Genomic DNA, 26138 nt, shown 5'->3' with positions numbered 1-26138 from the left:
TTTACTCTTCAATTATTTTTATCTGTGGGAATGAACAATATTATTAGTAATTGGATTCTATAAATACATCAGCCACTTGAATTATTGAATAATTTACATCATTGTTATTCAATATTGCTCTTCATAGCCTATAGAAAGACACATTCCTCAAATTTGCTATTTCCGGAAATATAAAGTAATTAAGATGTGCCCGTCAATACTTTTTACCTTTAACATATTGTCTTTTCTTACTGCTCGAACAGATTACATAATCGTCGCCATTTCGCTTCTTCTATTAAAATTTTCCAGGTTGCTACTTTAATTGTTCTATTAAACAATCCAATGCACTTTTTGTTTGCTGTTGTTATTACAGGTGGATTCACCACGTTGGCTTGCGAAAGTAACTTCCATATTTGTCAAGACCAATTTCTTGGGTTATTCTTCTTAACCGATATGTTCCAGTTTTTAGGCGCCGGAAACTCTCCTTCACCCTCTTCCGTTAGCTACGCAGCGTACACACAAATGGTACGAAACGCATTGGCCAGGGATCACGACGTGGACGTGGAAGTAGGATTTGTTGGTATACGCTTTAATAAGCAAGCAGTGGACGTTTCTCCGAGTTTTAATATAGTTCAGGCATCGGCAACCCAAACTACCTCCGAGGTCCAAAAACCAACCATTTGATCCCCATATAAATGCAGTCAGTTCCACAATAATGCAAGAAGTTAGTGTTCGATAAAATTGTAAAACTTTTTTTTTGTTTTGACTTACATTACATTTACATTACATTACATTTCGTTAAGTGTTTTTTTGGCCAGTATAAGAATGCATAAAAAAGTTACTACTTACCATAATATTAAAACACCTAGTGGAACACATTTTGTGCATTCATTGCCTTTAAATGCATTTGTTAGTGAATAGGAGGGAAATGAACGTCGAACACCTAAAGAAGAAAAATGTGGGTCCATACAACTATTTTTAAGTACTGAAATTTATCCAAATTATCATGTCAAAGATGAACATGACAACGATTCTTCATATTGATCGCTGTGCTATCAAGAGTGACCGAAAATTTCTTGCAAACAAGCAGAATTAAGAGTAGGGAGTCATACTTTTCTTAAAGCACACTGTTGGTCAAAAGTTATTTCGCTCTTGAAAACAAACCAATGCAAAAATACAAACCAAAAAACAACGCTAGCTTTAAACAAAATTCTGGATATGCAAGTTGAGACCAGTTATTCCATCCACAGTTTGTGTTGAATTAGAAAAATTGGACCACATATCCAAAAATTAAACCATTTCTATTTGAACCAAATATTAACTAGTGGCATTATTTGATCCTGAGTAATACTAGTAAACTAATTACAGGGCACTTCCATTGGATTGCTGCAAATCTTATGCGTCATTGTACTTTAACGTAACTAATATCTCCAGAGAAAAAAAACCTAGTCTAAATAAATAATTTATTACTTACTCGCTAGAATTGTTCGCCATGCATTGTCCTCTCCCCGCGTAAAATGGGGAAGCAATAAAAAAGACGGACGGACGGACGGTTGTCCCCACGACCGACAAATAACTGGCGTGTTAGAAAAACGAAAAGTATTTATTTTCTGAAGATTTAATCACGGGAGATTATGCCCTCTATTTTTAAATTGATTTTTTCAATGATAATCCAACTCAGTAACACCAACTATTTAAGCGATAACCAAAATGTCGGATTTTGTAATTGTACCGGTAGCTCAGAAACAAACCCTAATGGCTATGTAACATTTTTATTTTATAAAGATGAATTTACTGATCTGGTTGTTTCGTGCTTATGAGCATAAAACGGTTATTCGATAATTTGAGTTCATTACGTAATACAAGAAAAGCAGTGTTAAGCTCCTACAAGGCAGATCTGGCAGAATAGCAGCCCCACTAAGGGTAGTATAGAAGAGATAACGGCAACGGGTGATCCTTTACTGATCGTGAGCACAATACCAGGAGGATTAGAATGGGCACGAATTAGTCAGAACCATTAACTATTGCTCCAAGTATACATAACTAAAAATGTAATGTAATGGCCTTGAGTCCGTTGTAGGAATTAAAATGGCCACGGGGCGAAGAATGAGAACAGAGCGAGGACGATATGACCAATGCATGCAATGCATGCTTTAGATTACCCTTACGCAGTCTTTACAGCTGGAGATCGCCATAGGACGACAAACAGGGCTGAGATTGAACACATAACGATCAGAATACACTTCAGAAATAATTATATAGACATAAACCGAAGACAGATTTAAACAAGACAGAAGAAAATGAACATCGCACTACTTAATGACAAAGAAATTAAAGCAAACATTTCGAACAAAATGAAAGGCAAGAAATTACACTGAAGGAAATGACACACAATCACTATTGGAAACTGTTAAGGAAACAATTGTCAAAAGCGAGACACTATAAGCCCCAGACTACAAGATAAATATTAATACTCACAAATAAAACTGAAAATCACAGAAGCGAAGGAAGAGTCAACTATAAAATCCTACAGGTAGATTGACGCGCTCCAGATGATGCGTGACGATGCGCGATGACCATGATTTTATAAAAGGAAATCTATGGTTTATTTAAAAGTAAACCTCCGCATCGACTGCTTCACAACGAAAATAAAATCTTAAAAATATCCAAAAAAATAACTACACAAGAGAAGATTATATGGTAAGACTTTTCCGAGATCGAGAAAGTCTTGTGAATGCGGCATATACTGAGTAAAGTTTAGACATTTTAAAATCAGTAACTTGCAAATTCCCACCACACTATCGATTATGAGAGAGCGGTCGAGAGAATTGATCTCTTAAAGCGAAAGATTTTTAAATGGTTTCGTGAAAGATGTTAAAATAAATAGGGAGGTCTTAAACAATCTACGGATACGGAAAACGAAGCTTCGCTTCAAGAGTTACAAAAGTCGGGAACGAATACGAACTGAACACAATGTTCTAAGAATAATGTTGCGGTTATTTCCAAAAAGGTATTTGGGCCAACGAACACAAGGGTAAATAACGAAGTGCTACAACAAGTAGCTAAATTTAGGTATCTTGGATTTCAGATGGCTGAAGTTTGAGAACAGGACGTAGGGGTTAAGGCCGGAATCAAACAAAATGAAGCTATTCTCTTGTAACTAAAATTTAACGCTAAATCCCGATATCATATGTTCCAGTGCCACATTTGTTCTATTTATACAATTTCAATATTAAATGCAAATTTTAAAGAAATGAATGGGAGTAATTGTCCGATCCTGGTGTGGTGGTGTGTCTATGGTGGTGTGCGTGTGATGGTGTGCGTGTGTGTGGTGTGACGTGGTGAATATGTACCAGCTCAAACCACCATATTTAATCAGGCAGTTTATGCTGAATCCTTAATTACCGCGGAAAAAATTATATTCAAACAATTTAAGAGTGGTTACAGGAGGCAAAGGAACAAAACCTATTTCTATCATTTTTAAAAGCATATTGTCTCTTAAAATTAGAGATGTGATTCCCAAAAGGAAGCCGTATACAATATTCACAGACCACAGAAGATTTGGAATGGATGGAAATGTCATGAAGGGCTTAGCTACAAAATGTGGAGCTAAACATTCTCAACTTCTTACCTCCATGAGATTTAGAAAAAACATTACTATGACCTTGCAATTAACCTGCAAAAAACTCATTGCTCAGTTTTATCGGTCAGTTATTAATTATAATTTTTAAATTTGTTCAAATCATGGACATACTCACATATTGTTTTTATTTTATTGTTTTGTTTTGTTTTTATTGTTTTAATTTTAAAAAGGTCTTCAATAAATAAATATGATCAAGTTCTAACTTAATCATTTCCTTTATACCAGCTTCCTTTTAATCTATGTGTGTGTCTTAGTAGGGGCAATTAGGTACGATATTGGGGAAATGCATGTTTTTAAAATTTTGAAAAAAAAATTGAATGACCAAAATTATTCTTGAGGTTCTGAAATGGCACTAGACAGAATTTTGTAAAGAAAAAAATGCGAAGATATGATTTTTTATTAATAGTCAAACAAATGAACAACCCAGTGAAAACCGCCAATATATTTTTCTTATCCTAAAGTCGTAGTCGTTTAAGTAAATATTGGCTCAAAACAGGACGAAACGTCATCATTGTTTTTGCCTATGGCCCATTCAGGCTTAACTTGGGTATTAGTAAAACATCGATACACTGAATTCTAAAAGACCACTACCTACGCCGTTATACTAAATTACTTAAAATTCTCTTTGAATAGAATACTATAATTGGCTAAATTGTAGGATAGATGAGGAGCCCACATTTTTTATTTCGAATATTATGAACAAATGAAGCTACTTTTTCGAGCAAAGAAATAGTCAATTTGCATAGCATGTATATTGATGCCTTTCAATGCAATGCATAATATGCATTATCGCCAGTGAATTTCCATTGGATGCGTGAAAGCGAATTATCAAAAGAGGTCGAATGTGAAAGTCGAGAGTCGTATTTTGGGTGATCGATTTAACTACTTGCCGATTTTATAAAAAAAAAAAAAAACGTCCCTCTACGAGAGGAGATGCGTAGCTGCAACACGATGGATGCGTAGTACACTTCTCTCAAGAAGGAATTTTTTCTACCAGACTTATCAAATTAGCAATTATGATTTAGCAAACCCGTTGGAAAGGAAGGGGTATTGGTATTGGTACTAAAGTGGGGCGCCCTGCGTCCCCCCCCCCCTCTATAGAAGGTCAACAACTATTGTAGCCCAATACCGTCCGCTGCCTCATTGCCTCGGATACCGGTGTGACTCTCGCGACCCAGAGCAACGTGACATTCCTCTCCTCGGCCACTCTCTTCAGTACCCCTTTGCACTCCTTTATCAACAAGGAGCGCGTGCGCACTGACTTCAGCTCCATAAGTGCAGCCCTCCTATCCGAGCAGAAGAAGACCCTCCTGCTTCCGTGGTTGAGCCAAAGCAACTCTCTGGCCGCCATCAATAAAGCGAAAATTTCCGCCTGAAACACAGTGCAGTACTGACCCAAACCCAAGCTCGATCCCGTTGTCTCGCAGTACGCTCCAGCTCCGGCTGATCTCCAATTCTGGACCCGTCCGTGTGCCAGATAAGTCCATCCCAGAAGCCGACTCTGCCCTCTCTCCACTTTTCAATTGATGGGAACAGAAAGGTCCATTTGTCAAAGAAGGTCATCTCGGGGATCATGACATCACTCGGCATGCCCATGACCCCGCGATCCTTAGGCCCGCCCTCTAAAATGTAGTACAAGCCCCGATTGAAGCTTCCCTCCCTCCAGAGCCCGCAGCTCGCCAGCCTCACAGCCGTCCTGGCCGCCTCCATCTGCACCCGATCCGCCAAAGATAAACATAAAAAACATTAAATATTAACATTTTTTGCCAATCTGAATTCTATCGCTTTAATTTAAAAAGCCAAAAAAACTGTTGAAAGTGTCAACCATTTTCTCTAAAGCACAACCTACACCAATCAAATTATCTCCAAGAATACGATATACGATTTCGGTGCCTAGTAAACAGGCCACACTGAAACTAAAACGTAGCTTTATTAATTAAAAGAATTATGTTCAGATTTGCAAAAAATGCTAAAAAATTTTATGTTCCTTATCACTTTAAATAATTGTTTTAATATCTAGGTTGACGTTTCGGTTTATCTTTTTGAATAACATATAGGACATATAACATCGGATGCCCTTTTCACCTTTCCGATATTTCATAGAATATCGGAGATATGAGAGGTGCCTCAAAATTGAAAAATTCCAAAATCACCGAAATATACACTGCTAAGAGCTTATGACTCTCAAGATAATTATACACAGAGATCGCCACCAGGTGGGTTTTAAAAACACATCAGTGTATCAAAGATGTTAGGCTTTCACGGCCACAAACTACACTGCTAAGTATTTCCGGGCTTTTGAGCCGTGGCCCCGAGATTACACTCGACGTTTCGTCTACAACTGCGGCAGACATTTTCAAGATGCGATGACTGATTTGCCTAGTGGAGAATCCCCGGTATATAAGCGCGCTGGAGTGGGCGAGGCCTCGCTATTAGGCATAGGTCGTATTCGTCCGGGTAGACATGATTTTTTGTTTATGACGTTCTGCTGACGTTAAGGCCTTTTTCTTTTCTGTTGAAATTATTCTGATGTTTCTGAATTTCAATGGCTTCTCTGAAAAGTCGTGGATAAAAATGTGTTGTCCTGTCCAGTACCTGAGTGTCTTCAAACATGATGCGTATGCTCCGCCACTGCTGACATGTCCGTATGTCCCAGGAGCAAGCAAGAATATGTTGTTTGGGTAAACACAACTTTTTAATGGATCCTGCACATTATTACATTTTTGGATTCTACCTAAGTTTCTAGGAAAATTTCATATATAATGCTCTATACCAATGTCTTCCTATGTCTACATTTTTATCTCAAATATGTCATTTGCAGGCCCTAGGACTAACAAGAATTTTTTTCTAAAAGGAAATCGTTATTTTTTAATTTGGGTTTAAGAGAACTTCTATAATCCTTTCATGACTAATAATACAGGGTGTTCAAAAAGTAACAATAAATACTAAATTAAGAAAACTTCCAAAAATCATTAAATGGAAACCCCCAAATTTCATAATTTTATCTTATTTACCATTAAAAATAAAAATAAGTTTGGATAAGATTAGGTTGTCTATGCTGAAAATGTTTAGCTTTCGAACGATTGTCAAATTAATATTCTTATATGACGATTTTACTGCGGGTTTCGTGCTGTGTTATACTTGACAACGAATAAAAAGTCAATAAAGAAGAATATGATAAACAAAAAAGCCGGAAATGTCACAGGCTCTAGGTAAAATGTAAATCCGTCGTTTTTATCTTATTACTGTCAAAAATATGGCTCCATACACTGATGAAGTGCGTTTCCAGTTATATGAGTGCTTTATTCCCAATAATGAAAGTCCAGCTTTGGCTCTTCGGGAGTACCGGCAATTATATGCAGCAAGCAGATTACCTACTAAACAGATTTTTAGTAGAATAGTGCGTAACCTACGAAATACTTCAGCCATAAAAAAACACCAGAACGAACCCGAGAACTCAGTCAAATTGGCATTCAACTCTATTCACTCAAAATTATTTTCCATTAAAATTCCTCCCTGTTCAGTTATTAACAGCTGAAGATAAGGATGCAAGAGCAACATTTTGCGCTCTAATGATGGACCGTTACTTTGAATCCATATTTGAAACAGCATTATGGACTGACGAAAGTTTTTTTAATACGACCGGCATTATTAGTAGATCTACTAGTAACAAACACCGTGTTAAAATTATTCAGAAGCAGGGTTACAGAAGTTAGTGTGGTATAATATCTATTTTTTATGAAGGCCATCTTAATGGTGATCGGTATTTAAACCTATTAGCTAGCAGAATTATCCGCTTATTGACGCTCTACTGGAACAAGTTAAACATGATCAAATCTTTCAACAAGATAGTGCTCCTTACCATACGTCACGATCTGTTATTAACTGACTGAACAACCCATTTACAACTTGGATAGGTCGACCCGGAACAATACCTTGGACAGCTGTTAGCTCTGATTTAGATTTCTTTCTATGGGGAAACCTAAAAAATAAAGTTTATCAAAATCGGACTGAAATAGGGAGAACAAAGAGCAAATAATACAGGAAATACTTAATATCAACGGATCTAAAATGGTTAGTGATGCTATAAATAAAATGGAAACTATATATACGACGTGTTTGGCGGTTTATGGAGGACATGTTGAAAATTTATTATAATACCTGTTGTTCCAATCCAAATCCAAGTCAATTCTTCAAGTATTATATCTGACATATTATAGTTTTTTTTAACTAAAAATATGTCACATTTTATATATATTTCTTTGGAATATTATTGATTTTAAACGCTGATAAAATTATAAAATTGCAGGGGTCGGTCCATTAAAAAAAAAGATTTTGACAGTTTTCTTAAATTATTACCTAATCTTACTTTTTGAACACCCTGCATTATTAGTTAACAAAATATTATTATTTTAATAAATTAAATATTATTTTTAATGGTAAATAAGATAAAATTATGAAATTGGAGAGGTCGGTCCATTTAAAAAAAGATTTTTGACAGTTTTCTTAAATTAGTATTTAATCTTACTTTTTGAACACCCTGCATTATTAGTTAACAACATATTATAAACATTGTGTTAAAGTATGTTCTTGCCAACAACGTATTAAACCCAAATTAAAAAAATAAAGATTTCCTTTTAGGAAAAATTGGTATTAGTCCTAGAGCCTGACATGACAATGACATATTTAAAATAAAAACTTAAATATGTCAAAAACCATTAGACATAGATATAGAACATTTAATTGACGAACTCAACAATGGCTAGATTGGCGAGAAAATAGACTGTATAATTTATAGGAAAACTATGAATTGAGGCCTTATTACTTTAGTGTGTGTTTGATCGACCTGGGAATCCCGGATTATGGGGGGAGCCGGCCGACTGAGGCGATTGGAATACTCTAAATTGTCACTAACAGATAATTGTTAATTGTTAGTCTATCGGAACGACCGCAACAGGGAAGGGAGAAAATCACGAGTGACAAATTAATAAGTGTTGGTTTTTCTGCAACGTTCTACCGAGTACCGATCGATCGATACATTTCGAATCCAAAAAACCACTACTTGCACTTTGCATTTGCGTATAGGCCTTAAAACGTACCGGGAAATTAAAATACTAAGAAAGTGTCAACATAAATTGCGGTGGTAGTAAATTCTTTTTCCCTTTTAATATAAGGGCAACGAACATTAGAAAAATGACTAAATTAAATTAATTAACTATTAAAAGAACATGCAAACGTAACATTCCGCCTACCAAAATACAACGAATTTTTTTAATGTGTTATTTGTTGGTAGCGGACAGTTTAATAACCGGGCTATTTGAAGTCTTTACAAGAGCCACTCTACCTAAACCGTCTTCCATTGCATTGGCGGGTCGAGATCATCTTTGATTAGTACCAGCGTACCAATTACAACAGAAGAAGGATCTTTATACTATTTACTACGCTGATGATACGTATATCAAAATTCTTTGGACCACCGGGCCCAGAAATCTTGATGCATTCGCTGGAGTAGTTGCCAACGATCTAAGTGACTAAGAGAAGTCGAAGTGTAATCGTTTTCAGGGGTGCCAGCACGGGTTTCAATGTAAGAAAATAACCCGGCGTGAGGGCTGAAAGGTCGTAGGGATCGGTACTAAAAGCGGTAAGTGGGCGAGAATTCAAAATGACTTCAATTTGGATGAAAACAGTGTTCAACTCTTCATATGTTAATATGTGACCACAAAAGACCCTGTAAAGGTGAATTTTAACCGCTTTCAACCCCGCTTCCTACAACCCGCCAAAATGTGGAGCCGAAGGGGAGTTGAAGTGCCAGGTGATACACACTTTATTGGCGGACTCCCGCATAAAACTATTTTGAGCACCTACAAAATTTGAAATAGCCCAGAGGTATTCGATGCGAAGGTTGCACCAACGATTTTCACTTAAAATATATTAAATTGCCCAACGCGATTGCGGAGCTGGATCGCGATCCTGGATGCGTGTGGAAATGTAAACATTGTATCGGAACGGAACCTGATGTCTCCAAGTACTTTCAAGAAGTAATTGTAAAGGTTAATTCACTCATGTCAACTACGAGCGAATTAAAGGTTGAGCAAGGTCTCTTTAAAAATTCCTTGTAATTTTTTGGGGGGAAAATTGATGACTTTACTGCCCAGATGGAAACAGTTAAAAAATACCTTAGGAGATTAATAACTTAAAAGAGGAACTTGTATCAGTTAAAGCTGAATGTAGCTGTTTGAGATCAGAACTGGAGTGGATGAAGCAACAGGATAGAAATATTAACTTGGAAGTATGTGGTGGTGAAAACGTTGGAGATATTGTTAAAAAAATTGGAGAGACCCCACAAATTGAACTTCAGGATGATGATATTGTCTCCAGTCACAGAGTCATCCAATTTCCGGGTGTTGCCTCCAAAAACACCCATAAAAATATGGTGGTTAAATTTCAGTCCATTTCGAAAAAAACTGAAGTCGCACGTGCAGCAAAAAAGCGAGAGATTTGCAATCACTACTTAATACCTGAATATTTGATTACCCAGAAAAAAAACAAGATCTTCATTAAAGGCAGCAAAAACGTTTGCCAAGAAACGAAAATACAACTACTGCTGCGTGCAAAATATGAAAATATTATTAAGAAAAGGAGGTTAGCCGTGCTATCCACATTGAAAATGAAAATGTTTTAGCGTACCTGAGTTAGTTTTCTAATTGGAAATTATATTAACTTATATGGAAGTTATCCTTATTACATTTTTTTGAAATTGTCTCCAAACGACTTTTTTAGTGTATACTATCAGAATACCAGAGGACTATGAACAAAATTGAATGATTTTTACTTGGGTGTTACCTTATCGGAGTTTGACTGCGTTTATATAAAAGAATCCTGACTTAACTCAGATATCCATAGTGCTGAGGTTTTTCCTTCCGGGTTATAAAGTTTTCCGACAGGACAAAAACGCCGTAGTTAGTGGTAAAAAGGATGGTGGTGGTCTTTTGATAATGATGCGGAATGTTTATCAAGCACAAAAATTGTTACAGTGGTACAATAGCGCTAATATCATTGAGGATATCTGGGTGTCTTTGTTGCTGGAGGGCGGTAAACAATTATTTTTTACCAACATAATATTAAAACCACCCCAGAGGATCCAAAAATAAATAAAAATTTTGACGAATCCAAATTTAAATTCGATGAAATTATTATTCAACCAAGAACAACACAAAGTTAAAATACCCGTGACAGAACAAAATGGTATAGGAATCTTAAAATATGAAAAATTTGTAAATGCCGGAAGCTTTAGTAAAAATTATCGATTCATGCACGTTAACAACTATTACTAACACATCTGAAAATCCTGTTAGTATACAATTTATAGAACCTCTAGAAATTGAATTAATAAATGAATGTGAAACTAATTTTATTGAAAAAATAGAAGATAACAATGAAAATTAAATCGAACATTCAATAAGTAATTTCGACAATCTGCAAAAAGAAAATCTAAAAAATTTAAGACTGAATCACTGCAATAAAGAAGAATACAAAACGATTAGGAAGTTATGTTACGAATATCGACATATTTTATTGCGATAAAGTGCCATTAATCTTTCACAAATCAAATTAAACACAAAATTAATTTAACTGACGAAACCTCCGTTTACACAAAAATTACCGTCATCCTGAAGTACATAAAGCCGAAGTAAATAGACAAATAGGCGAAATGCTAAAAAATAATATAATCCAACCCTCACATTCCCCGTGGAGTCCTATATGGATCGTACCAAAAAAATTAGATGCATCAAATAAACGTAAATGGCGCGTTGTCGTAGATTACCGGAAACTTAATGAAAAAACAATCGATGATAAATTTCCCTTGCCTAATATTTCAGATATTCTCGATAAAGCTCAGTATTTTTCAACTCTGGATCTAGCTAACGGTTTTAATTTTTTTAATTAATTAATTTTTTAATTTTTACGGACCATAGACCATTAGTCTGGTTATTTAACCTAAAAGAACCAAATTCAAAACTTATGAGATGGAGACAAACTAGAAGAATTTGATTACGAAATTCTTTATAAAAATGGCAAACAAAACACAAATGTCACGAATAAAATTAAATGCTTTAGAAACCGACTCTATTTATAATAATACTGGAGATATTGATCTTGATATTAATACATTTTTAGACAACAATTTTGATCCGAATAAATTAGACTGGAATGAAATTTCAAAAACACTCGAGGAAATAAAAAATAAACGCCTAAAAAGCAAAAAAATAATCATTCTGGAAAACAAACTTTTAAGGCCAGTTTTTGAAAATACAATACATAGTACTAATACTGACGAAACTTTACAGGGAATACCTATATTAAATGAAATTATTAACAACAAACCAAATCAGATAATCCTTCAGAAATCTCCTTACTCTACTTATGTTAAATGTAACTTTAAAAACTTCGACGGTCATAATATATTACATGCAACAATTCCAGAAGAAGAAATTAGTTTCACAAAATTCTTCAAAGAACATTTAAATAAGAAAAATACGTATATTCACTTTTTATCTCAACAACTAAGACCAATTGTACAAAAAGTAATCGCCCAACATCTTCAAAATTATAAACTAATCGAATGCACAAAATTAATAAATAATATTGAACCGGAAGAACGAAATATATTAATTAAATATAAACATGAAGGTAAAACTAATCACAGAGGCATAGAAGAAACTTGTAAATTTCTAAAAAATAATTATTACTGGAAATCCTTAAAGTTAGATGTTACAAAATATATTAACGAATGTTAAATTTGCCAGCGAGCAAAATATCAACGAAAACCACCAGATCAACCTTTAATGTTAACTGAAACACCTTCAAAACCATTTGAAATTATACACGTCGATACCTTTATTGCCGGCGGACAAAAATTCTTAACTATAATTGATAAATTCTCTAAGAACTGCGATTTCAGCATGCCAAAAATTAGTACATTTCTTTTCATTCTATGGAATACCAAAACAAATAGATAAAAATTCCGATATTATTTCACTTATGCCCTATGCGATCATTGCATATAACAGTACTATACACACAAATACTAATTTTACGCCTTTTGAATTAACACTAGGACACACTGATACAAGTGACCCTATGAACCTAATCACTTCTCAAATATATTGTGAATACGTAAATAACCATCAAACAAATACTAAGCTTCTTTACGAAAAGTGCATAACGATTCCCTTTTAAAAAAACAAAAAACGATCGATAAAACTAATAAAAATTAATAAAAACAAAACTCCAGTAGAACTAAAAATTGGCGCAACGGTGTATAAGTGCATCGAAAGTCGAAAAGGTAAATTAAATAAAAAAATTTCTGGACCATTCATATTAACAAAAATCTTAGATAATAATAAAATTGAAATAGAAAACCCAAAAACAAAATAAAAAAGAAATAACTCACGTTAACGAAACTAAAATAATGAACATTGTTCCAGGTGGCTCGCAAACATCGGAGCAAACGAAGTAAAATTCCACAACCTGAACAACTATCTAGGAATCCTTCCTTATAAACTAGGTACCGCAAAAATAACCTCTAACCAATTCTTCTTTATACAAATTTTTGATTTAAACCCAGCTGTTGCTGAATTCTATGCAATCTATAACCAAGTAAAAATATTAATTAGTCAGATTAAAAATAATACTAATTATTTTCACGAATATTCTAATTCAGTCATCCCTCTTGTAACATTAGCAAAACGCATTGAAAACCAAATTAATCAACTCAATCTATCATATATAAAAAGAAATAAAAGAGGCCTATTAAATCCAATCGGTTCTATTATTAAATGTATTACTGGAAACTTAGACCAATCTGACGCGGAAAAATACGATATAGAAATCAAACAACTGCAAGAAAACCAAAATAATTTAGGAACTAATTCAATTAATCAAATAAAACCGTTAGAAAAAACAATCAACTCATTTAAAAATTTGATATCCAATATTTCTCATAACCAACTCATCCTTAAATACAAAATATTACAAATTGATCAAATAATCAAAAAGATAACTGTTGAACAAACGAACGACTATGAGTATTTCCAAATACATGTAGTAATGAATCAAATTACCTTTATGTATAATTCAATATATAACATTTTTGAGAAAATCGAAACCGCAATTAGCTTTGCTAAATTAAATACTTTATATAATTTAATAATTGATCCGTCCGAACTATTCGAAGAAATTAAAAACATTAAAAAAGAATTAAAGGAAACCAACTACCGTTCGAGTTATCTATCGAAAATATATTAAATTTTGAAAAAAATATAGAAATAAAAAACTACTCTAGAGGACTAATAATAACTTTTATTTTGGAACTACCACTAGTAGAATCAGAAATTTATCAATATTACCAATTGTATCCGCTACCAGTTAATAGTGAACAAGAACTGCAATATTACGTCAATATACCGATCCAACCATACCTGAGTGGAAATATATACTCATTTATGGACTCTAAATGTGTGAAACTATTAAAAAATGAGTTGATGTGTAAAAATATATATATTACCTATATGAAGGAACACCCGCCTTGTTCAGTGGAAATAATAACTCACAAGACCAATGTGACAAACTGTAAACCAATTAAAATCCAACTTCAAGAAACAAAAATTTTTAAAATCCAAAATGGAAAATGGATTGACACCTAAGAAGACAATAGCAACAGTACAATGTAATGACGACATTAACATTGTACCATTATTCGGATCTCACCTTATCGAGTCTTCCCCAATTTGCAAAGTACAAATTGGAACGACTAGGGACCTATACCCCTAATCGATTGAGATTTGATGACACCCGTCTACCGGAAGTGAATTTCTCACTACTACACAAACAGAAAACAACCTTCGATCCACCAGAACTCACACTGGACACGATCAACCTAAAGGCAATAAAAGAGCTACAAATCCAAATGGACGAAGCAAAAGAAAACCTTGGGAAGATGTCATTACCTATATATTCTACAAGAACTAGTGTTTGGACAATTTTGTTGTACCTAATAATTATATTGATTTTGATTTATTTGTTATATAGATGTTTTCCATTTAAAAGGTTACCTAAAATCAATAAACAAAAAGAGAATATCATTATTTAAACTAAAACCACTTGTTGTACCCGTGCTTTCATCTAAGGGGGGAGGTGTTATAAACGCTCTAATATTGTAAACCGCTGAATAAAAGTTCCCATACATATTGTTTCCCAAAGTGTCAGCAATTTGTTTATATAAAACCACGGTGCGAACCACATCGCCAGCTTTTTGTCATCTCGCTTGAATAAAGTTTTTTAAAAAATCAAATTTGTTTTACACGACGAAAACTCTTTGCACAGGTTTTTGAGGCTGCAATTTATTTACAGTTGTTTTTTCTGGTAAAGAATGACATAGATCAAAATCAACATGGTTTTCACAAAAAAACGTTCAGTTCTTACAAACTTGGATAAAGTCTATCGAAACGCCCGCTACAATGAAGAGAGAAAACCACGAACGACGAATTAAAACGTGTTGGTAATGGTAGAAAATTTGTATTTTTTTAGGGCAACTAATATTAGAAAAATGACTAAATTACACTAATTAAACTATTAAAAGAGCATGCAAACGAAACAACATTATATATAAAATTTTCCTAGAAACTTGAGTAGAATCCAAAAATGTAATAATATACAGGATGTACGATTTAAAAAAAATGAAGTTGCGTTTACCCAGGCAACACTAAGTGGCCACCCTGTACAAGATTTTTACGAAGAGTCTTTAAACATCTTCGTCTTTTTTTATATAATGGCTTTACATAATAATAAGGGACTGGAGGACAAACTACTTGCTATTAACAATATAGGCTATAATACACAAGAACTGACAGCTGACAGTAGATAAAGCATAATATGCAACACGTTTGGTAAACCTTTCAAGTCACTCGTTTAATAAACACTCGCTCCGCTTTACCACACTTTTCGCATAATATACCATTATTCTATTTAAATATATGTTATACAGGGTGAGTCAAAGTATAGGTCATCCCGTTAATGACACATTGTGTATAAATGTGATTTTCATTATGCCAATTTTCATTTTCGGGGCCGGTTTCTAAAATGCAGTTTTACACATATTTCACTTTTATGTAGATTTTTATGTGGATTATCATACAACATTTCTTTATGTACGCCAATGGTATTAAAACTTATTTAGTTTAATAAGCCTCTTACTTTACACTTTTTGTCTCTTATGTATTTTTGATGACAGTTGTAGTTTTTAAAACATTATACAATAATTAATAAATTAAAAGTTGAAAAATGATCAATAGTAAATAACGTTCTTTTATCTTAATTGTAGCCAAGAAAAAATTCTGAAAAATAAAAAATTGCTATTTGTAATTTTGATTTTCAAGAGAGAAAATAAGCAAATTCCGATATATTTAAATGACTTTTTGATAAAAAGCTGAGCAAAGCTACAATATTGACGCAGGTGTTACAATATTTTTCAAAAAAGTCATTTTTCACTCGATTTTTTACTTGATTTATTTAATTAAGAATTATTTAATTATAAATTATTTAATTAATAAATATCTTAATATCTAAAAACTAAAATTGTAATCGGGAATACATAAGATAAGAAAAATTATGCAAAGTTTATCAAACAATGTGAGTTTTACGACCAGAGGCGTACATCGAAAAAATATAGTGGAGTCATAGGACACAGGACAGCACCTTTTTCTGCTAATATGCCGTTTTTATTTGCGGGACAATTATGTATACCAATTGAAAAACTGGGAAAGAGAAATAAAAATGTTATTTCTTTAAATAAAGTGGGCGAAAATGAAAAATTGCATTATAGGGCATAATTTCGAACAACCACAAAAAACTACAACTACAACAACAAATTTGTCAATAAGGGGTTGACCCATCTTTTCGACTCACCCTGAATACAGTGTAGCTGTTCAATTGGCCACTTCTTAATTGAGTAGTAAAAAATATAACATTTTGCAATTGTAGAGTGTTATCTATTATCATATAATATTTTTTTTGTAATAAATTATTATGCGTTTGTGATGTCCAATTTACCCTCTTCAACGAATACCCGAATACGATACTTAGTAATTCGGGAAATCCCAATAAAACTATCAAATCCATTTAGTTCTCAGAACGGACAATATAAATAAATATAAACTTCATTGTATTTTCAAAATCATTTCGGTCAATTGACAAAAAAAAATTTAACCGGTCAATTCCACAAGGCCAATACAGGGGTTTCCATTTAAATAAATAAATAAATTTTTCAAAGAAACTTCCACAGGGTACTGTCATGCTTTTTACAAAAATTTCTGGATTCCTCCGGCGTCGGTTTTTGCTGTGTCGAACTTCCTCCATTGATGACAGATAGAGACCTGAGTCGCGGTTAAGATTGTTAGGTTGTTTATAGATTTCTATACTCTCGGATTTTTCGTTGGTAGAAGAACTGATTACATGCAAAAATTTTAGTTTTATCGAATAAAATTTTATGTCCGGTTTCATGAGTGTGTTCGGCAACAGTGATGAGTTTATTTGTCTTAGTGGTAAGGCTCTTTCGTGTTGTTTAAGCCTAGTTGATATTTTTGCCGCATATGCATGGAATGCTGTAAACTCATGGCATCTTAAATGGAATTTTGTTTTTGACGGACCGAAGATGTTGAGAGATTTTTGAACAAGTGGTAAATCTGGTTTTGACGTTATACTTCTTTAGAACTTTTGATATGTGGTCAGTGATCGCTATTGGAAGGTTTTGGTGAAGTGTATTTTTTGATAGAACGCTTAAAATCTTTAATGTTGAAATTATTAGAGAGAAGAGCAGAAGTAAGGCGTTTTAACTCTGATGGTGATGTGACCATGCATTAAAGTATCGGTCTGTGCGCGTAGATTTTCTGTAAACACAATGACCCAATGTTAGGTCTGATTTTCTATTGATAAGAATATCTAAGAATGGAAGATTATTATTAGTGTCTAGTTCAATAGTAAACCGTATGTTTGGGAGTATAGAGTTTAAATATCTAAGAAAATCTATTAGGGTTTCTTGACCAAGAGATCAAATAACAAAAGAATCATCGTCGTAGCGTTTCCATAATTTTGGTTTTAGATGAAAGGTGTCGAGAGGTTTCTTCTCAAAGGCTTCCATAAATATATTCGAGATGACTGGTGATAGTGGAGAACCCATAGCTGTTCCCGACGTTTGTTCAAAAATTTGACCGTTATAAGAAAAATATGTTCCCGGCAAGCATTTTGCAATTAAGGTGAGAAGTTTTGGCTCCAGATTCTCGAACTTTAATATGATGTCGAGAGTTTCAGGAATAGGAACTTTGGTAAAGAGGGATTCTACGTCGAAACTAACTAGAATATCCTGTGTATCTAATGTAATGCTTTTTAATTTAATTGTTCGATTTCGTAGTTAATTCGTTTCACTTCATTGAACAATTAAAAAGCATTAGATTAGATACACAAGATATTCTAGTTAGTTTCGACGTAGAATTCCTCTTTACCAAAGTTCCTATTCCCGAAACTCTAGACATCATTTCAGATATATTAAAATCCGAGAATCTGGAACCCAACCTTCTCACCTTAATTGAAAAATGCTTATCGGGAACATATTTTTCTTGTAACGGTCAAATTTTTTAACAAACTTCTGGAACAGCTATGGGTTCCCCACTATCACCAGTCATCGCGATTATATTTATGGAAGCCTTTGAGAAGAAAGCTCTCGACACCTTTCATCTAAAACCAAAATTATTTAAACGCTACGTGAATGATACTTTTGTTATTTGGCCTCATGGTCAAGAAACCCTAGTACATTTCCATTTAAACTCTATACACAATAACATACGTTTTACCATTGAGTTGGAAACTAATAATAACCTTCCATTCTTAGATATTCTCATCAATAGAAAATCAGACCTAACATTGGATCATTGTGTTTACAGAAAAACCTACGCACACAGACCGATACCTTAATGCATCGTCACATCACCATCCGGCACAAAAATCATCGGTTATCAACTCACTTGTTTACAGAGCCGTAAAACTATCTCAGCCCGGGTCACTGAACCCAGAATTAAAACACCTTACCTCTGCTCTTCCCTCTAATAATTTCCACATGAAAGATATTGAGCGTTCTATCAAAAAATACACTTCACCACAACCTTCCAATAGCGATCACTGACCACATATCAAAAGTTCCAAAGAAGTATAACGTCAAAACCAGATTTACCATTTGTTCAAAAATCTCTCAACATCTTCGGTCCGTCAAAAACAAAATTCCATTTGCGATGCCAGGAGTTTACAGCATTCCATGCATATGCGGCAAAGAATAAATTGGAGAGACCGGACGAAAAATATCAGCTGGCTCAAAGAACACGAAAGAGCCTTACCTCTAAGACAAATAAACTCATCGGCTGTTGCCGAACACACTCATGAAACCGGACATAACATTTTATTCGATAAAACTAAATTTTTTGCATGTAGTTCTTCTACCAACGAAAAATCCGACAATCTATACAAATCTATAAACAACCTAACAATCTCAACCGCGACTCAGGTCTCTATCTGTCATCAATATGGGGATCAGTCATCCGAGACGGTGTTTATGCCGCTCATTTAGCTCTGCCCCCCTCAAACAATATATAAGCAGGTCCAGAGTAAAATACGAATCAGTTTCAGTGAAGCTCTGAAAAAGCCAACACTATGATTGGCGAAACGTCAGCAAAAACTGACGCAGGAGGAATCAAGAAATTTTGTAAAAAGTAAATCAATAAATGTTTTAATAGCAAAACGTGTAGTTTGCAGTAACATGTTTAAATTTTAACAATAATGTTTAAACATGTGTAGTTAAAATAACATTTCGATTTCTTTTCATGCAAACAAATCTCAAAAAACTTTTATTTACCGAATTTGTTAATTCAAGAATTTGTCAGACTGAAGAACAAAATCAAAAAATCCGAAACGTTGGTACCCAGACCCACACAATACATTACGTCATTCGACTCGTCCAAATTTGCAGTAACATACAGAGCATCCTATTAAAAATTAGAAAGTCACAGTAAGATATATCTTGCATATACAAATAAACTAATATAAAACTATCATAGAAAAAATCTCTGATTTCAATAACATTTTTTTTGAAAACACCCCAATAAAATACTCTACTACTACTCGGGAAGTACAATAAAAAATTCAAAATTTATAAACACACAAAAAAATAATAAACAGTAATTTGCAAATTTTATTTACAAAGAAACTATTTCAAACCTTGGCAAAATAGACCTAGTTCTGTGCAAAAAATATGCGCGTTCTTATTCTTTACACTGCTTTTGGGATAAAAAAAATTTCACATTCGTCAAACATCTTTTTTTTTTTTCATAAATTATCTGGGACCAATTTATTGGGAAAAAATGTAGTTTAAAAAAAAGCATGAAGAATTATTTTTCAATTAATACAATTACTTGGAAATAATTGGAATACAGCTGTTAGATTTGGCAAAAAAGAACAAGTACATATATGTAAGGCAGGCAAGATATTTTGTAGATTGCTTTGTGGGGTGATGAAGTTAGTCACAACAGTAATAAGGACAAAATATATAAAGATTTGCAACATTAATGAAGCATTAATGAAAGCAGAAGCTCATTTGGTCATTACTTGCTCAATAAAAAAATAAAATGATTGTATTTGAATTAGCTCTGACGTAATCAGGAAAAATTGAGAAGAAAACTGACTACGCCACTGGATCGTAAAAAACTATACCTACGTCAGCCTTCACCTTTTCAATAAGTTAACGCATAACCAAACTACCAAGGGTTTCTGAAAATGCAGTATTTCAAAGCCACCCTGTATGACAAAAACTGCAACACGCTAGCTTTATTAATAAGGGGGATAAGCCATAAAACCACAACCACAAAACTAAGATAACACTTGAATATCCCATGTAAAGAAAATGTAAAAAGAAAAATTATAGATAAAAAACAAAAAAAAAAGTAAGTTTTTGGATTGGATAGAGTAAAATACACCTTGAATGGGCATTTAGTTATTGATCAATTAACTTTTATGGAAAGAAGTAGTATGTATTATTTTGTCAATACTGTAGAAAAAGTATAGTACTTCAAGCATCCAGTTTTGATTTTTTGTGGATTGTGGGAGTCAGTCCTAGGAAATATAAGATAATGAGTATTCTCCTTAGGATGTTTTGCATCTATTTTGAAGCTTTTTCAAACCTATTTGACAGAACACCATTTTAATTACATCAATAATCAAACCTAGTTTCAGAATCCTTTTCAGAATCAATTGCAACTCAGTCCCTGGCCCATTATCAATAACTAATTATTTTAGTATTTCATTTTATTTCCCTTTCTTACTTTCTACTTTCATATATTTTTGCTTACAATATTATGCGCCACAAGTTTTTCTTTTATTAGCAATCAAGGGCACTGAATATTATGCCTCCCCATATAGAAATTCTGTTAATCAGGTTGTTAATCAAATAATGAAAAACAGTTATAACTTACAGTCATCCTGGCCAATGATCTACAGGCGAACAACAGAATGAAGGAGCTGTTGGGCTGCAAAAAGCTCCACCAAACCGGGAGTTAGCCGATCTGGTGTGAAAAGTAAGCTGTCACTCCAAAAACCAAATTCTACCCTGTTCCTGCGACTAGCAATCGCAAGCTTGAATATCCCATGTAGAAAATAGGAAACCCAAAAAATCTGCAACGAAATTAAAATAGTTAATACATATTCCGCAAAATAGAATATCACAAACCTTTAGGCTTTAATCGAGGTAGATGTGGGTATATATCTCAAAAAGGGCGTAGGCACTATAGCAGACAAGGAATATGGACACTTACAGTGAAAAATAACTGGCACAAAATGCATTAAACCAACAATAACACCGAAAACCTTCAATTTTACAAAAAGCCACGTATTCCTGCTACACGAATTGAATACAGTTCTTAGTTTTAGTCTAATCTGAAATTACCAGCCTCACTCGCATTCGCAACAAGCCAGAAACAAACATATATGATGCCCTCCTTCATCTACCTCACTTCACGATTATGGGTCAAAGAGCCGGACAATACGACAAAAACTGCGCCACATTAAGCAATAAAGGCCTCATAAAGTGTTGGGTACTATTCCGTGCTATCCTCATATCGAGGATTAACGTAAACATTGTCAACAATAAAATTGAAACAAATTTTCTGCCGAAATTCCAATTGTAAGCAGGCATTATAAAAACCATTAGAACACAAAAACAGATTTCTGTATATCTTATAGGTTTATGTTAAATGCGTCCTAACCTAATATACGGACATTTCGTGGATCCCAGAATCACTTTCATTGTAAGCAGTTTACACGTCAGTGTGACTAAATTGTGCTACAAACTCATAATCTACAGAGCATCATAAACAATATATAGGGCCCACACAAGGAGTATGGGTACATTTTCGTAAAACAACACGAATACATTCACTGACATGACCGTCAGAATTGACAAACGTCAAAATTCAAAACGTGGGAATTATCTCCGATAACATCCGATTGCTCCCAAACCCGTGCGGTAAAATCGCGGAAATGTCCGCAGTGGCTCGGATTCGTGGTACGCTTCCCGCACGCTAGATCGGTGGATAATTAGGTATTTTACAGACGGGAGTAGAAAAACTAAATTATTCCTCCTGAAGATTATAAGACCGTTTTCTTTATACCTGAAACTGAAGTTAGTTGTATTTATTTTTCTAACATCTGGTTGAAAAGCTGGTCATCCCAGAATTTTATTAGGATTTGTCACTTGTGAAACATTATAAAATTAAAATCAAAATTTTTATTTACGCATTTAGCATTTATTATGATTACAGTATAGTATACCTAAGAAAAATAGTAACACCAACACTTACAGTTGCTAAACTACCACGTTTACAAGGCGACCGGTTGATTAAAAACAGTCTTCTTTACTTTGCAATTAAAACTACTGAGAGGCAGAAAATAAATCAATACGCTCGTTATTTGTGAGTAAAATATTTGCAGCTTCTATTGCAAATTCTATTAAAATTATTTTTCATATTTTGATTTTGAAACTGGGGTTTGTGAGATGAGAGTGAATTATAATTGAATCCACTGTTGACATTAAAAAAAAAAATGCACAGTTTCAAAATGCGAAATAGTGAAAATGTCAAAGAAAAAGGTCAATTCGATGCAATTTTTACTAGCGGGCAACCCTCACAACTCGGCCAAGGAAAATGTCGTAGACCTACTGCAAAGGCATCAAAATCTCATTACCTGACGCCACTGATAATTGGAAAGCAAACAGCAATAATGGTTAGATGACTCAAGAAAATTTTCAAGAATACTTCATAAAATATTTAGTTCCAGAATTAATTTTTTCGAATTAGAAGAATGTTTTCTTAGTTTCAAGTTTTTCAAATTTTCTAGATTTAATTTGAGACAGAAGTTTCAACAAAAATATGTGTAGTCAGTTAAAAATGTCCATTTTGAATGGATCCATTTGGGTGCCCTTACTTTTTCTACTACACAAGTGCTTTAGCGTGAGACAACTATAGTGTTTTCTGATGAAATTTCGCTAGTTTGCAGAATGACTCTGGAGATCATGTTAAACGGCGGATAGCTCGTTCAACTGGGAAAGATAGTGTGAAATATGTTTAAAGAAATAAAGAAAAAAAAATTGACTAAAGAAAAAGGAAAAAAGATGTGTTGCATCAAGTATTGAAGGATTCAAAGAAGTTTGTGTGCAGCAAAATAAATGAATGAAAAAAAAAAACTATTAATTGAGTGAGTACTTTTAACCAACCCTTGATCACGATTGTTTACATGGACGTACCCCCCATAATGCAATGTCTCACTTATAGAGTACGTAAAATACTTATTAACTAACTTATGAAAATGATAATTAAAAATTTAAAAGGCTAAATATAAACTCAGTTTTGATAAATTCAGTTGAATAAAAAAAAAGGTGTTATACCTTGCGGTTCCTGTAAGTAGTGGCTGCAGTCGTGTACGCTGATTTAGACTCCGGCTGTATCCGATAGCACGGTCGCGATCGATTGACTGGTTGCGGTGAAGAGCTGCTACCAAATTAAGCGAGTCACTCCAGCAGCGAACAGCAAATAGTTGTCGAATTCCAAAACGTTGCCCTACAAGGCAAACAACGTAGATAGAAAACGGAAGAAAAAATGGTAAAAAAGGAAATAAAAGGAAAAAAAGAAAAATCCCTGTAAGGGAATGCCAAAAATCAGTTACTACACCCGAAATAAAATATCACATACCTGTAGGTGTTGATCGGGGTTTACGTACGAGTGTAAGACGTATCAACTAATTGCCATTGTGCCAACAAAGCAAAAATAAGAACCTCATGTGGATGCATGAGGTACGTACATATATCACATCCCCAAAATGGCGCAGACAACCTATCAGAAAACAAATACAAAAACATCCAAATGTCTGATCCAGATGATGGCACAATAGTTTACTCGAAGAATCTTTGGCGGACGCCTCAACTCGGTGGCCTGGTATTTTCTTTAAAATCACCAAAATCACACCGAAAAATTCAATTACACTGCGAAGCCCATTCGAACGTTAATGTGTTCTCTACACGCAAAATCAACCCTCACGAACAACGAAGATCAAGATATCCTTGTCTAACATTCACAGAGTTCCATTGGGCGTCTCACTCCACCGCATTCACGATCACAGGTGGAGATAAACTCGACGCGTAATGCCAAATCAACCAGCAAATCAATGTATCAATCACAACAACCGAGAATGCGGAGCAAAACGTAACACTAAACAAGTAATAAAGACCAGAAACGTTCTATCGAGTTACATTACCCAAACACTGAAAACGAATTAATTTTAACATAAGGAATTATTATTCTTCGCGAGAAACCTTAGAGACTATTCCACAATCTGGCAACTGCGCCAGTAACGACTCCGGCCGGTGACATTTGGAAGCTTGACGTATGATTACAGTAAACAATGGAAAAAATCAGAATGCAACAAGTTTTACACAAAAATACAGGTGTAATCAAGGTAATCGTACAAAATATTGACCAGGAATAACGGATACCAAAAGCACACTAAATGCTAAACTGACGGAGAACGTTATAACCTGAGAATCATGAAAATTCTCCAAGAGAAAATTGATGTAATGTGGCATGCAGGTACAAATTTCAGCGATAGGACAATATATCCAGATAATCCTCGAACTTAAAACATCTAGAATCGCAATGACCAGTAAAATAACAAGTGACAATATACCAGTCATTTTCAAAACGAAGAAATGCGCTTCATAGGAACATTGTTACAAGAAGGAAGCATTTTTAAATTTTGTCATATGATTGATATCAAGTTTTAAATTCTCCACCATATCACTCTTGCGGAAAAGACAAGTGCAAACCGCAAAAAAAAGAAACACTTTTTTTACTACAAAAATCTTCGTCTTGATCAAAAGATCAGTTAATAGTTAATTTCCTGTTTAGCTACAGAACCACTCCTTATGCATGTGAAACTTAAAACATGGTTAGATTTACTTAAACCGAAAGAGAATATTAGAATAATTTAAACCCAATGCAGATGAATAGTGGAAAGTAGGAGTAGAGTTACCTATCTTGTAAATGTCAAATGGAAATTAATATATGCGTTAAGCATGTGAGCAGCATTCGGAAAACCATAACTATTACTGAAAATATCAATGTTTTCAAGTAACCTGTTCATGGGGATTTGTAACTTCTAAGTTTTAGAGTTAATGTTATTTTCATGCAGGAACTTCGCAATGGTGAGTGAGTAGGTTAATCTCATTTAAATTCAAATTTCCCAAGTTTATGTTTATTCAGATGAGGTCACTTATTGCTTGAATGGGTTTTAAAAAATACCATAATAGAAATTTAAGCATCCCATAAGCAAAATTTTTTGAAAACCATTTGGCCATAGCGTCAATTGCCCTGTATTTATGGTGTTTCAAAACAAAGAAGAAAAACTTAAGGGGGTAATTCTATGTGTAAAATAGAGGGTAGTTGGTTATATAAACGTTGTTTTTATGTTTTATCTAAAAGAAGAAAATATATAGCACCAAAGAAAAACTTATTTTGTTAATTTTATGTTTTATATAGAAACTTTTGTCTTCTGGAATATTTTCATAACGCTCACTGTCCACAAATAAAAAAATATAATCAAAAAAATTATAGTCACTTCCTATGGCGTTTCTTATTACTGTTTCATTTGACAATACTTAGTTAGTTTAAATAAAAAATAGCACTAATTCAAACTGATTATCTAATCCTTCAATTGTTTAATAATAAAAAGTTTTAATTCAATAATGATTAATTACACTAATGCAGAAATGTATTTTAAGTAATGGAGAACAAATTCAAATTCTTTGATTCTTTAAAGTTTGTACTTATACACAAGCATATCTAAATGGTATACCTAATCACAGCTTATGTTT

The 26138-nt window shown here is 33.8% G+C and overlaps 1 long non-coding RNA gene across 2 annotated transcripts; it reads right to left on the bottom strand.

Annotated features, from left to right (window-relative positions):
- Window positions 1-674: 674 nt before the first annotated feature.
- On the bottom strand, window positions 675-24300 carry LOC132697966 (uncharacterized). 2 transcript variants are annotated; one of them, XR_009618323.1, is made up of 5 exons: window positions 24166-24300; window positions 23962-24102; window positions 23658-23829; window positions 21193-21391; window positions 675-7604 (listed from the first exon to the last, which is right to left on the bottom strand). It is a non-coding gene; the product is annotated as an uncharacterized LOC132697966 (long non-coding RNA). The 2 variants fall into 2 exon arrangements; XR_009618322.1 differs by having other exon boundaries at window positions 23962-24294.
- Window positions 24301-26138: the final 1838 nt, after the last annotated feature.

Source organism: Cylas formicarius, unplaced genomic scaffold (assembly GCF_029955315.1).
Source record: "Cylas formicarius isolate icCylForm1 unplaced genomic scaffold, icCylForm1.1 PGA_scaffold_2__14_contigs__length_35257938, whole genome shotgun sequence".
Classification (NCBI taxonomy): Eukaryota; Metazoa; Arthropoda; class Insecta; order Coleoptera; family Brentidae; genus Cylas; species Cylas formicarius.
Note: the sequence above shows the minus strand (reverse complement) of the source record. Positions and strands in the feature narration are given on the sequence as shown.